Below are 5,667 nucleotides of genomic sequence, written 5' to 3'. Positions count from 1 at the left end.
TTTTTATCGACGAGAATTATGGCTTGTTATCAAGATGATTATCAGACGTTGATTAAACTGAAAACGTAGTGTGTCTGTCTAATGCCTACCCACGTCACTTCTGTGATTCGAGTTTCGCATAATGCGGATAGATGACAGAAATGTGACCCATTTTTAAAGCTGCACACCACTTCGGCGGACCACGTTATGCATGATGTGTATCTGTGAACAGTTATGCCCTATACTAGAACGAGTATTCTCGTGTGTGTAAGTGTTCGTATAAGTGTAGTGTATGGAATGGGTGAAGATGATGATGAATCTGGAGAAGGGAGAAGGGGAATTCCGGTGCCGGAACGTAGCCTACTCCTATCGAATAGTACCAATGGAGCCGCCAGGCTTAACGTCCCAATCCAACGGACGAATTACTATCAACAGTGACATATACCTTCTCTTCATATGCACTGCGGAGAGATTTGAGATTTAATCCAGGCATATGGTGCACAATTTAGTGATTAGAACTTATGCACCGCCATCTCTTCTAGTCCCGAGGCAGAAAAATTTTACATGAAAATCTCTGAGTTCGCCGGAAATCGAACCTGGGCCTGAAAACATAGTAGTTCTAGGAAGACACAAACGCTATGCCATAAACAGATTAGGCAATAAGTGCAAACGTTTGGATAAAAGAGAAAAATTTAAGAAAATACGGATGCATTCCTTATGAATTTCAGCATATCTTGTAGTTGTGTTTTTAAAAACATAACTACTGTATCCTCTTTAAATCCCATGAAGGCGTTTGGGCTATATGGATTGAATTGAATTGGTTTATTCGCCAAATGACATTGTAGCATAATATGGCACCGTCATAATTAAAAAATATAAAACATCACCACATAATATCATAAAATCCATTCGCATTGTAAAGAGGATTTAATTGCAGTTTAGATTTTACCTTCCCTTTGAATGTCAGGATAGAAAAATTCTTAATACTAAACCGTTGATATACGATAAAAATAACAGGACCCAAATGGAGTGGCGGGAGTTAGTCAAATTCCTATAATTCCTATAATTCGATGAAGATTGTGATTGTTATTGTAAGCATGGTTGGGATTGTAAGGATGTTTGGAATTTGAAATAAAATTTGATACTTATTTTAATTTCTGTATTTATACTCCCCACAAGGTCATTCGAGTATCTTTCCAGTTCAGCATTATTCAGTCAGCTCTGCACTGAGAGAAAAGCTTAGAGGTGCATGATTTTAGTAGTGTGTCTTTGTGAGATAATAAGTAATATTTCTTTACAATTTGAAGTAGTGTATTAATCTGCAGTCTTTATAACGAGGACATCGAAATACCGCGTATGAAATATTATTTAAAATAACTGGTGTTTCTGTACGATACATTTGTTAAAACTGAGTCAATTGTAGGACAATAAGAATCTTTCGTTCTGAATTTACTGATTCTAATGTTCTGAGTATAAAATTGTTCGAGACATGTAAAAATAATTTGAGAGAGTCAGAAACATTACTTGAAAAGAATCGAAACATGAAACGCCGGGATTTAACAGAGCAGATACATGATGAGATAAGTGAATGATTAGAACTCACAGGAACAAAATCACTTAATCGTCATGCCCAAGAGGATGGAGTGTCTAAATCGTCAGTACGAAGTGCCACAAAAATCTCTTAAATTAAAACAGTATCAACCAACCTCAGGACGCTAACTTATTTCTAGAGATAAATGCAGTAGATTAAGTTTTTGCCAAAGAATTTTGCTATGACTTGAAGATAATAAGTATGTGCGTGCTAAATGAGATAATTTTCAACATCTGTCATAAATAAGCTAAGGTTTCTTACACAGAGACTTTTGATGTGCACGGAGAAGTCTCTCTTATAACCGGCCTTGCCTGATATCGTTTCGCGGCAAACGACACTGTAGTTGCAGTCAGTGACTAGCGTAAAAACTGGCACACGAACAGATAATCTTATGGTTGTTAAAATAGTACTTAACTCCTTGAAGATTAAATCGTGTTGGATATCGTTATTTAGACAGATAGATGGATTTATTGAGTAATATTATACATACAGATGTTATATTATCATAATTTTCTCTAAAATCCAATGCACAGGTCTTCTGACCGTACGTGTTTAGTACCTAAAACAAGTTCTACTTTGTAGGTTTCACCCCCTCACCTATGATCATATCCAACCACTCTCTAAAAGAACACACATATTAAAATGAAAATGACACAACAAGACACATTATATAATAAATATCCTAACTTAAAACAGACATAAAAGTGTATAACTGGGTAGATATCATTATCCCTTCGTCAGTTCGTATCACAAACTTCAACAGCTGAAGTTATAATCTGTTTTGCCTTCAAGAGGAACAATCCAGTTTTTTATTCGTATTCTCTATTCCCCATGAGGCCAAGACATGCAAGCGAACTCATATTCTGACTTAGCATCGAGGGTGGTAGATATTTTGTCCGTACATGTTCCAATTCAACACACTGTAATAAAATATGTCTATAGGAGTCCTTTTGTCTGTACAGTGGACAAAGGCGCTCTCCTTCTTCGTTGACAATTTTATTACCCTTCCATGCCCCCCAATCTTAGCCACGCTAAACCTGCTCTGCTGTCTTTGTTACAAGAATTTATGTAGTCACACCTTCCTCAGTTAAGCATGAGATCTGATTGTAAATGTAGTGAGGACTTTTCCGAACAATCTCTTGCTTCTCGATATCAATTAATCGCATCTTCACATTACGCCATACATTTCTTCTATTATTATCACTTTTATCCCACACCCATCTCATTCCCATATGCTGCAGCCCTCTCTGCAGTTTATAAACCCACCCTTTTTCCCAACCCTCTCTTTATTGAACTTTGTAGCAAATTGACCGTAGAAGCGACTGATCCCCAAATATAATTTTAACCAGTATTTATCACCCTAACTTTCATATGAATTACTTCGTTTTGAAGCCCAAACTCCTTCAGCACCCCTCAATTCGCTGTGCTTCTGCCAATTCCAAGTATTCGTTTCAGGAAGTCCGTTTCTACCTTATTTAATTTTCCCGCATTTTCCGAACCCCAAATTTCTGCCCCATACAACATAGATGATCTGACAGCTTCATATACTAGCTCCAATGTTGCTGCAGGAATATCTGGCACTTTAGTGATCAATTTCAATCGTTATTAGTATGTGTGTGTGTGTCTGTATGTTGTATGTGTTTGTGTGTGTTTGCATGTACGCATTTATGTAGGCCTATTTTTTTTTCCTGCATGCTCCATTACTTGAGAGTAATATATGCATTACAATATCGATTCTGTTTTACAATTTAGTTTACATACAAAATATGGTTGTGATGTAGCCTACGAAATATTATACAAGATGGTGATAGCCCTACTATTGTACAATTATTTTAGAATAAATGAATCCTCTAGATTAAAAAATATTGCTTGCTAAGAATGAATTCTAATGATTTATATAGTTTCAAGTCTAAAAAGCCACTGAATTTAAAGCAAAAAATTTGTTAAAAGCCACTATTAGGTTGAAAATTTCCTCTATTTGCCTCCAGTTACTGTCAAAGTCCTTTAATTTGTGAAGGTGGATGTAGGGGATTTGGAATCTATAGGATTCAAATATGAGTTCTTAGAATTTAACCAGTGGTATGGTGTTCATGAAATTATTAAAGCCTTTAATATACATATATATATTATTATATCCTCTTTTTTCGGCGGCCAGTTTTCATTTCTTAACTCTACAGATTTTAGTCTGTATCGTACTTGGTCTAATAAATGATTTATAATATAATAGCAACTGACCGAGATCTGACAAATTAATATGGCCTTCTGAGTAGAGAAATAGGCTGTTCTTCATAGCAAATGTGCAATAAACATGTAATTGTCATACCGTTTCTCATACTCCACGGTATAATAAAGTTGCATGTATTGGAAGATTTGTTCTTTGATTTATCTAAGGTGAAAGATGTGTCACCTTAGGCCTATCAATGCCTCATTAGATATCGGTGTCTGATAGATGCATACGGTATTCGTGTTCTTATCAATAGTATTGTACAATTGACACATTGTCTTTCTCTAGATACAGATATTGTAACTTTTTTTTCAAGTTCAAGAAATATTTTATTATTGTAATGACTCAAGAATTGCTGACTGTGTTCATTGCACAACATTGCAGTATACGTAGCCTTATATGCTGCAAATTGTTAACGAGAAAATTGTGATGGGAAATTAGGTCGACCTAACACTAAGGATGGAAGGATGTGGGATAGAATAACCATATTTATGGCCAAAATTAAAGCCATCTATTTTAATTATTCCATATAGGAGTACTCAGAATGTTGAAATGTAGACTATTTGTCACTTTTAAGATTATAATTTCCCACATTTCTGAAGTTTCTACTGGGTGTTCATTTCAAAGTGTGTCATGACGTCACTGTTGTGAGTCAGCGATTTGAAGCGAGTTTCAGCTTTTATGTCAGAGAAGTTGCCTATTAATCAAGACGTTCAATCTGAACTTGAGAACGTGTACGGCAGGGCTGGGCAGCAAGAGCGGATTCTACTCTCTCACGGGGAGCCATATGATTTCTCTTCATCCCCTTTCTTCCCTGCCGAACACCGCGCAGCGTTGATTCAGTGTCGGATGAATATTAAGCTTCCCCGTTTAGAGATTGGATCCGCTCCCGATGCCCAGCCCTGGTGTACGGTATAACTTGAACGTCGTAGAAACAGATGGCGGTCTGTACGATCTGTGTGCTACCATAACCTCTTTCGAACTGTGTTTTGCTCGGGCAAGTTGTACGGAGGGTATTTGTTATCATCGTTTGCGTACGGCAACATTCCACAACACAAATAAAATGCTCCGTGTCCATGTTGACCGTCGAAGTTAATGTCAACAAATACTGTACGTAAGTAATCGTCTTAACCCCTCCTCATATCCCGACAGTAAGAAAAAACTCACCCCAGTACGTGTTTCTAAACAGTTCACATTCCTGCCACTATTGGAATTACCGTACATGTCGGTAAGTACTCTTCAGAATGAACGCCGTACTTGCTATGCAACTTCTCTGGCACATAGGTAATACGCCTCTGCGGAAGTGTAGGAAGATTGAATTGTCTAGGCTCATCGGCTAGCCACATGACGTCATACAGCGAGCCATGACACATTTTGAACTGAACACGCAGTATATGTCTCTGTTAAAAACATTTGTCAAATTGTCAGTCTGAGCATCATTCCTTGCATGAATTTCTTTTTCTCTCGCTCCCCCCTCTCTCTCCCTCTCTCTCATTGCTTGTATCTAAAGCAAACATAGTGTTCGTAATTTCTTCCAGTCTTTTCCATTCCTGCCTGTCACTCGCTGTTCTCTTCCACTGCGCTCTAGTCTCTCTCCGGAAAGCGTCCGACCATCTTCTCCTTGGACGTCTTCTGCTTCTTTTCCCAATATGGGGTTCCACATGGTCGAGGCATAGGTCCACCTGTTGCAGTCCATCCTACTCACGTGTCCGCCCCATTTCTATTTGAGTCGTTGCGCCATCACCACTGCATCCTCCATACCACGTCTTCTTGAGATATATACTGTATATATATACCGGGGGGAAGTGAATTAAACTTTCAGAGTGAAAGAGACGATAAGGTACGCTTAAATGAATAGAAAACCTATGTTACG

This window comes from Periplaneta americana, chromosome 9 (assembly GCF_040183065.1).
Source record: "Periplaneta americana isolate PAMFEO1 chromosome 9, P.americana_PAMFEO1_priV1, whole genome shotgun sequence".
In the NCBI taxonomy this organism is placed as follows: Eukaryota; Metazoa; Arthropoda; class Insecta; order Blattodea; family Blattidae; genus Periplaneta; species Periplaneta americana.
This window is presented reverse-complemented; position numbering follows the sequence as displayed.